Raw genomic sequence first — 9948 nt, forward strand, 5'->3', positions numbered from 1 at the left:
TCTGGGTTCCTGCAAGCTCAGCTGTTCCCGGACCTGTGGGTGGGTGAGGGGGGGGACCTTCTTCTGTGGGACCCCCACCCTTCAGAGCTGTCACTCCAGGAGGGTTTGAGGCAGGGCTGGGGGGGTTTCTGTGGGTATCGTTCAAGCCATCTTCTGGCTCAGAGTCACACCATGGGGTACAGGAGGGGTTGCTATACCCACACATGGTCTAGGGGGCTCCTTGGCCCAAGCATCCCCCACATACACCTCCCAGCAGGAGTCAAGGCTTTGTCTGGAGGGAGGAGAGGCCAGGGTGCAGCGACAGACAGGGAGCCCAACAGAGCTGCTTCCCAGAGCTGGACCCCGGATCCAACATGGGGCACAGATTCTCATGGGAGCCCCAGAGCTTCTGGCTTAGTGGACATTAGAAGGGGCACCCCTTGCTGAACACTCAGGCCTTAGACAACAAGGGTCTCTGTGACCCCCTCTCCCCTGCACTCCTGTGTCTCCCCCCCGTCCCACCCCTCTGCATACCTTGGCTCAGTGCATCTCTGGCCTCAGTTTCCCCTTCGTCACATGGAGTTGGTGCCCTCTCCTGCCCCCTGGTGCCAGCTGGCTGGCTTTGGGAGGGTCCCCTCTCTGGAGACCCACAGCCACCACATCCAGCCCCTCCTCATGCTGTGTAAATCACACACTGTGTTCCCAAGGGCCAGCCCGGCCCGGCCAGCCTCTCCCACACCCAGCGGCCAAGGCCCAAGGCCCCCACCCAGAGTGACCTTCTGTCCCACTCCCCACCCTCCTGTCTTCAGCTCCCACCCCCACCTTGTGTCCACCACAGTCCTCACAGTCCTGCTCTTGCCCACTGACCTAGAGTCTAAGTTACCATGCACTCCCATGCCCACCCTTCCTCACCTCCTCCAGTGAACCTTCCTGGGTGTTCCTGCTAGCATCTCAGCCGCCAGACCCACCTTGGCAGCCACCGGTGGCCCAGTGCTCTCTAACGGAGGGTGGGGGCTGCCCCTGTCTCGCCCTGGGCTGCCAGAGGCCCCAGGGAATCTCAGGTCCCTCAGCTCTGAGAGGCCTCACCCTCTCTGCTTCTGTATTCACCCGGCGTCTCCCTGGGCTCCCGTGTGCACAGCACCTCCCCCCACACACACACACACGCACACACACTGATTCTGAGGGCTTCTGGCTCAGGGGCTTCATGACCGCACACCTCCACTCCTCCCAGGAACTCTTTCTTTTTGAAACAAGACAAAGAGAGAAAGAGAGGCAGAGATTGAGAGAGACAGAGAGACATCACTGCCGTGCACAGGGCTCAGCTGTGGTGGCTGGGGGCTGGAACCTTCATCCTTATACTTGGTAAGGTGTGTGCTCTGCCTGCTGAGCTATCTCCCAACCCTTAAGCTTCTCTCCCTGTCCTTTTTATTATTATTATTTTTATAAAGACACCAATCACCTCATGTTTACGTGAGGTGAAGGTCTCAATAGTTGTTTGTTTTTTGTTTTCCTTCAAGGTTACCTCTGGGGCTCAGTGCCTGCACTGTGAATCCACTGCTCTTGGAGGCCTTTTTTTTTTCCATTGTTGTTGTAGCTGCTGCTGTCATTGTTGGATAGGACAGATAGAAATGGAAAGAGGAGGGCAAGACAGAGAGGGGGAGAGAAAGACAGACACCTGCAGACCTGCTTCACCACTTGTGAAGTGACTCCTTGCAGGTGGGGAGCCCGGGGCTTGAACCGGGATCCTTGTGGAGGTCCTCGGGCTTTGTACTATGTGTGTTCAACTTTCTGTGCTACCACCCAACCCCCTCAATAATTTTTATTTTATTTTATTTTATTTTATTTTATTTTATTTTATTTTTTCCACCGCGGTGATCACTGGGGCTCTGTATCTGTACAAGTCCTGTGTTCCTGGCACTCCTGCTTCTCCGTTTCCCCCTATTAGAGGGTTTTTGTTTTTGTTTTTACTGCTCTGCCATGTGATGGTCAGGGGCTTGAGCCCCATGTCCAGGCGTAGTGATTTAATATGTGTTCATCAAAAATCTTTTTTTAGATCAGTGCACTGCTCAGCTCTGGCTCACGGTGGTGCTGGGGACTGAGCCTGGGACCCCAGAACCTTGGGATGGAAGCCTGGGTCCCAGGACAGCTTTTTGAAAAGATTGGTTGTTGTGAAAGAGAACAAAAGAGGCCGAAGCACTGTGCAGCTCTGGCCTAAGGCGGTGCCAAGGGGATCAAACCTGAGGCCTCTGGGATTTCCGGAGGCAAGTCCTGTGCTCTCCTGCTGAGATGTCTTCCCAGCTCCCCCTGCCCCCCCTTTTTTTGAGAGCTCAAGACACAACCTTGTAACAGTGGCGGAAACCAGGAAGCTAAGCAGGCATGCTGTCTGGGGGGTATCAGAGCAGCCGCTGTGCCCAGCTCCATGCCAGGAATGTCCCGGCAGAGTCCCACACCCTCCCTGCAACAATAACACCCCTGTCCCTCGCCAGGGGCCTTCTGCATTGATGTTTTTGAGCTCTGGGGTCAAAGTACCACAGATAGGAGGCTTCAGGCAACACCTGTCAAATAGCTCCCAGTTTCGTGGTTCAGGGAGGTTGTCACCTGGCATGGCTCCAGCTTCTCCCTCCCCTCTGCCCTCTTCTCCTTCTTCCTCCTCTTCCTTCCTCTATCCCCCTCCCTCTCCTCATCCTCTTCTTCCCCTTCTTTTCCTCCTCTTCCTCCATCTCCTCATCCTTTTCTTTTTTTCATCACTAGGGCTTTACCACTCTGGGATGACTTTTTCAACAGAGATAGAGAGGCAGAGGGAAAGAGGGAGAGTTTCCACAGCCACCAGACTTGCCTCCGGTGCAGTGGGGGCTGGGCTTGAACCCAGGCCTTGTGTGTAACAGAGCTGTGTCTCTTAGGCTTTTTTAAAAAACTGTTTTTAATTTTTTAAAATTTTCCCCCTTTTTGTTGCCCTTGTTGTTTTAGCGTTGTTGTGGTTATTATTGTTGTTGTTGTAGATGTCATGGTTGTTGGATAGGACAGAGAGAAATGGGACAGAGGAGGGGAAGACAGAGAGGGAGAGAGAAGATAGACATCTGCAGACCTGCTTCAACACTTGTGAAGCGACTCCTCTGAAGGTGGGGAGCCAGGGGCTCAAACCAGGGTCTTAACACCAGTCCTTGTGCTTTGTGCCATGTGCAAGAGCTTAACCCAGTGCACTACCACCCGACCCCCTCTCAGGCTTTTTTTTTTTTTTTGTCTCCAGGGTTATTGCCGGGGCTCGGTGCCTGCACCATGAATCCACTGCTCCTGGAGGCCATTTTTTTCCATTTTGTTGTACTTGTTGTTATTGTTGTCATAGCTGTTGTTGTTGGCACAAGTGTGGGATTTTTAAACTTGAAGTCCTGAGTTCAATCCTCGCATCACATGGAACCCCTTTCTCTACTCAATAAAAAAAAAAAAATCAATCTTAGAAGAAAAAAAAAAAAACTTCCCACAAGCTTAAGTAATTCTACAAACCTAGTTTTGTACACATACATACACATAGTCTTCTGCATATAAACTCTGTAGTGTTTCTTAAATACAGTATTATGTAATATGAGATGGTATTATGTAATATAGCATAGTGGTGATACAGAGAAACTCATGTCTAAGGTTCCAAAGTCCCAGGTTCAATTCCCCACACCATCATAAGCCAGAGCTGAGCAGGGCTCTAGTTAAAAAAGAAGAAGAAGGAGGAGGAGGAGGAGGAGGAGGAGGAGAAGAAGAAGAAAAGGAAGAAGAAGAAGAAGGAGGAGGAGGAGGAGGAGGAGGAGGAGGAGGAGAAGGAGAAGGAGGAGGAGGAGAAGAAGAAGAAGGAAGAGAGAGAGAAAGGAAGAAAGAAAGAAAAATGTGGGGCAGTCAAGTGGTAATGCAGCAGGTTAAGCACACATGGCACAAAGCGCAAGGACTGGCATAAGGATCCCGGTTCAAGCCTCCAGCTCCACACTTGCAGGAAGGGTCACTTCAAGTGGTGAAGCAGGTCTGCAGGTGCAGGTGTCTGTCTTTCTCTCCCCCCTCTCTGTCTTCCCCTCCTCTTAATTTCTCTATGTCCTATCCAACAACAACAACAAAAAAAAAAAAAAAAAAGGAAAAAATGCCTCCAGGAGCAGTGTATTCACAGTGCAAGCATTGAGCCCCAGTGATAACTCTGGAGTGGAAAAAAGAAAGAAAGAAAGAAAGAAAGAAAGAAAGAAAGAAAGAAAGAAAGAAAGAAAGAAGAGAAAAGAAAAGAAAAGTGGCATATGATATATGCTTTGCCTACATCAAACACCCTGTATATTATTATATATAATAGTGCAGTATTGTGGTCCGGGAGGTGGAGCAGTGGGTAAAGCATCAGACTCTCAAGCATGAGGTCCTGAGTTCAATCCCTGGCAGCAAATGTACCAGAGTGATGTCTGGCTCTTTCTGTCTCCTCCTATGTTTCTCATTAGTAAATAAGTAAATAAAATCTTTACAAAAAATTGTGTGGTATCATATTCTGTGAGATCGGTTCTGGTGTACTTATTAGATAGTCATATATAACCAGTCATTAAGTTCTAAGCAGTCCAATGCAGGTGACACTCTCAGCAAGGCTTTAACATAAAAGGGGCCAGAGTCAGCTCCCTGGGCAGAGCGCACACAATACCATCATATGTGTCTCTCTGAAATCCAGCTGGTGACATGGGCAGGGGTTCTTGCACAACTGGGTAAGACTCAGCCACCCCAAAGAGGCCCGCCCAGTCCTCATGTGCCACCTCCATGGGGCCCAAGTCCAGAGGCCTGCTTTCCAGAGAGTTCTGTGAGCAAGGCAGTTGAGGCCAAAGCAGGGTTGGGAAGCACAGAGACAAAGGTTTGTGGGGGGAGGGGCTGGGGGGTTGGCATGGCTCCAGCCATCAAACTTCCTCGTGCTCCATCTAACTTCCTCTTGCTTTCAGACCACAGAGAAGACAGAGGTTCTTGGGATGGAGCAGGATGTGGACCCCATGACAACCTTGAGGACCAGATCTGCCAACCCAAAGTGAGGGGCAGTCACAGAGGTGAGGCTTAGATGGGGGGGGGCTCAACGGATGGGCTGGAACAGCCTTGGGGTGGGACAATGACAGCTTGCTTCATTCCATTTGGTGGTGGAGGGAAGCAGGGCTCAGAAAGTAGCAAGGATTCAGACTAAATCAGAGAAGGGAAGGGAGGGCAAGGACCAGCGAAATAATAGAAAATGGCAGTCAGCAGTGCCAATGAAGCAGGAGTGTGACCACAGGGATGGAAACTCTGCTTAGGGGTCGCTGAGCCTCAGAACTGTTACTAATGGGCCCTTGTGATTCACTGCAGAACGCAGGGCATCTGCACAACCCACTAACGAGACGGAATTGCAAACAACATCTCTCACCATGAGAGACAGTGATGGCATAGCACCAGGGTCGGGCGCAAATACTGTGACTGGTGGAACCGACAAAGTCATGACAGCCAAAATGCAGGGCGTCAAAGCAATTTCCCAGTCAAAGGGAGCCTCTACCACAAGGTTCGGCAAAGTTTCCAGAAACAAGCTCTCTACATACACAGTCACTACCGCCTCTACTGAGAGTCCTTATACCAAAGTCTCTACAGCCACCACTAAAGATCCCTCCACTACAGCCACTACTTCCACTGAGGGTGCCTCCACCACAGTCTCTACTGCCTCATCTGAGAGTCCCACAACCAGAGTCTCTATAGCCTCCACTGAGAGTCCTTCTACAACTGTCTCTACTGCTTCCACTGAGAGTCTCTCCACCACAATCTCTACAGCCTCCACTGAGAGTCCCTCTAACACAGTCTCTAAAGCCATCACTGAGAGTACTTCTACCACAGTCTCTACAGCCTCCACTGAGGGTACCTCCAGCACAGCTTCTACTGCATCTACTGCCTCCAATGAGAATCCCTCAACCATAGTCCCTACAGCCTCCACTGAGAGTCCATCTACCACAGTCTCTATATCCTCCACTGAGGGTCCCTTCACAACAGTCTCTACAGCATCTGCAGTGGATCACTCCAGCACAGCTTCTGCTGCATCTACAGCCTACACTAAGAGTCCCTCCACAACTGTCTCTACAGCCTCTACTGAGAGTCCTTCTACTACTGTCTCTACAGCCTACACTGAGAATCCCTCCACCACAGTCTCTACAGCCTCTATTGATAATCCTTCCACTACAGCCTCCACAGCCTCTACTGAGAGTTCTTCCACTACAGTCTCCATAGCCTCCTCTGAGAGTACCTCCACCACAGTCTCCACAGCCTCCACTGAGAGTCCTTCCACCACAGTCCCTACAGCCTCTACGGAGAGTCCTTCCACTGCAGTCTCCACAGCCTCCACTGAGAGTCCCTCCACCACAGTCTCTACAGCCTCAACTGAGAGTCCTTCCACTGCAGTCTCCACAGCCTCCACCGAGAGTCCCTCCACTACAGTCTCTACAGCCTCTACTGAGAGTCCTTCCACTACAGTCTCCACAGTCTCCACTGAAAATCACTCCACCACTGTCTCTACAGCCTCTACTGAGAGTCCTTCCACTACAGTCTCCACAATTTCCACTGGGAGTCCCTCCACCACAGTCTCTACAGCCTCTACTGAGAATCCCTCCACCACAGTCTCTACAGCCTCTACTGAGAGTCCCTCCACCACAGTCTCCACAGCCTCCACTGAGAGTCCCTCCACCACAGTCTCCGCAGCCTCTACTGAGAGTCCTTCCACTACAGTCTCCACAGCCTGCACTGAGAGTCCCTCCACCACAGTCTCTACAGCCTCTACTGAGATTCCTTCCACTGCAGTCTCCACAGCCTCCACTGAGAATCCCTCCACCACAGTCTCTACAGCCTCTACTGAGAGTCCTTCCACTGCAGTCTCCACAGCCTCCACTGAGAGTCCCTCCAACACAGTCTCTACAGCCTCTACTGAGAGTCCTTCCAGTCTAGTCTCCACAGCCTCCACTGAGAGTCCTTCCACTACAGTCTCTATAGCCTCTACTGAGAGTCCTTCCACTACAGTCTCCACAGCCTCCACTGACAGTCCCTCCACCGTCTTCACAGCCTCCACTGAGAGTCCTTCCACAACAGTCTCTACAGCCTCTACTGAGAGTTCTTCCACTACAGTCACCACAGCCTCAACTGAGAGTCCCTCCACCACAGTCTCTACAGCGTCTACTGAGAGTCCCTCCACCACAGTCTCTACAGCATCTTCTGAGAGTTCTTCCACTACAGTATCCATAGCCTCCACTAAGAGTTCCTCCACCACAGTCTCTACAGCCTCTACTGAGATTCCCTCCACCACAGTCTCTACAGCCTCCACTCAGAGTCCCTCCACTACAGTCTCTACAGCCTCCACTGAGAATCCCTCCACCACAGCCTCTACAGCATCTTCTGAGAATCTTTCCACTGGAGTCTCCACAGCCTCCACTGAGAATCCCTCCACCATAGTCTCTACAGCCTCTACTGAGAATCACTCCACCACAGCCTCTATAGCCTCTTCTGAGAGTCCTTCCACTGCAGTCTCCACAGCCTCCACTGAGAGTCCTTCCACCACAGTCTCTACAGCCTCTACTGAGAGTTCTTCCACTGCAGTCTCCAGAGCCTCTACTGAGAGTTCTTCCACTGCAGTCTCCACAGCCTCCAATGAAAGTCCCTCCACTACAGTCTCTACAGCCTCTACTGAGAGTTCTTCCACTACAGTCTCCACAGCCTACACTGAGAATCCCTCCACCACTCTCTCTAAAGCCTCTACTGTGAGTCCTTCCACTACAGTCTCCACAGCCTACACTGAGAATCCCCCCACCACAGTCTCTATAGCCTCCACTGAGAATCCCTCCACCACAGCCTCTACAGCCTCTTCAGAGAGTACTTCCACTAAAGTCTCCACAGCCTCCACTGAGAGTCCCTCCACCACAGTCTCTACAGCCTCTGCTGAGAGTTCTTCCACTGCAGTCTCCACAGCCTCCACTGAGAATCCCTCCACTACAGTCTCTGCAGCCTCTACTGAGAGTTCTTCCACTACAGTCTCCACAGCCTTCACTGAGAGTCCCTCCACCACTGTCTCTACAGCCTCTTCTGAGAGCACTTCCACTGCAGTCTCCACAGCCTTCACTGAGAATCCCTCCACCACAGTCTCTACAGCTTCTACTGAGAGTTCTTCTACTACAGTCTCCACAGCCTCCACTGAGAGTCCCTCCACTACAGTCTCTATGGCCTCTTCTGAGAGAACATCCACTAGAGTCTCCACAGCCTTCACTGAGAATCCCTCCACCACAATCTCTACAACTTCTACTGAGAGTTCTTCTACTACAGTCTCCACAGCCTCCACTGAGAGTCCCTCCACTACAGTCTCTATGGCCTCTTCTGAGAGCCCTTCCACTGCAGTCTCCACAGCCTCCACTGAGAATCCCTCCACGAGAGTCTCTACAGCCTCTACTGAGAGTCCTTCCACTACAGTCTCCAGAGCCTCCACTGAGAATCCTTCCACTACAGTCTCTATAGCCTCCACTGAGAGTTCTTCCACTACAGTCTCCAGAGTCTCCACTGAAAGTCCCTCCACCACAGTCTCTACATCCTCTACTGAGAGTCCCTCCACCACAGTCTCTACAGCCTCTACTGAGAGTTCTTCCACTGCAGTCTCCACAGCCTCCACTGAGAGTTCTTCCACTACAGTCTCTACAGCCTCTTCTGAGAGTCCTTCCACTGCAGTCTCCACAGCCTCCACTGAGAGTCCCTCCACCACAGTCTCTAAAGCATCTACTGAGAGTCCTTCTACTACAGTCTCCACAGCCTCCACTGAGAATCTCTCCACCACAGTCTCTACAGCATCTACTGAGAGTTCTTCCACTGCAGTCTCCACAGCCTCCACTGAGAATCCCTCCACCACAGTCTCTACTGATAATCCTTCCACTACAGTCTTCACAGACTCCACTGAGAGTCCCTCCACCACAGTCTCTACAGCCTCTACTCAAAGTCCTTCGACTGCGGTCTCCACAATTGCCACTAGGAGTCCATCCACTAGAGTCTCTACAGCCTCTACTGAGAATCCCTCCACCACAGTCTCTACAGCCTCTACTGAGAGTCCTTCCACTACTGTCTCCACAGCCTCCACTGAGAGTCCCTACACCACAGTCTCTATAGCCTCTACTGAGAGTCCATCCACCACAGTCTCTACAGCCTCTACTGAGAGTTCTTTCACTACAGTCTCCATAGCCTCCACTGAGAGTCCCTCCACCACAGTCTCCACAGCCTCCACTGAGAGTCCTTCCACCACAGTCTCTACAGCCTCTACTGAGAGTTCTTCCACTACAGTCTCCATAGCCTCCACTGAGAGTCCCTCCACCACAGTCTCCACAGCCTCCACTGAGAGTCCTTCCACCACAGTTCCTACAGCCTCTACTGATAATCCTTCCACTACAGTCTTCACAGACTCCACTGAGAGTCCCTCCACCACAGTCTCTACAGCCTCTACTCAAAGTCCTTCGACTGCGGTCTCCACAATTGCCACTAGGAGTCCATCCACTAGAGTCTCTACAGCCTCTACTGAGAATCCCTCCACCACAGTCTCTACAGCCTCTACTGAGAGTCCTTCCACTACTGTCTCCACAGCCTCCACTGAGAGTCCCTACACCACAGTCTCTATAGCCTCTACTGAGAGTCCATCCACCACAGTCTCTACAGCCTCTACTGAGAGTTCTTTCACTACAGTCTCCATAGCCTCCACTGAGAGTCCCTCCACCACAGTCTCCACAGCCTCCACTGAGAGTCCTTCCACCACAGTCTCTACAGCCTCTACTGAGAGTTCTTCCACTACAGTCTCCATAGCCTCCACTGAGAGTCCCTCCACCACAGTCTCCACAGCCTCCACTGAGAGTCCTTCCACCACAGTTCCTACAGCCTCTACTGAGAATCCTTCCACTACAATCTCCACAGCCTCCACTGAGAATCCCTCCACCACAGTCTCTACAGCCT

The sequence above is a fragment of the Erinaceus europaeus genome, chromosome 15 (genome assembly GCF_950295315.1).
Source record: "Erinaceus europaeus chromosome 15, mEriEur2.1, whole genome shotgun sequence".
Taxonomy (NCBI): domain Eukaryota; kingdom Metazoa; phylum Chordata; class Mammalia; order Eulipotyphla; family Erinaceidae; genus Erinaceus; species Erinaceus europaeus.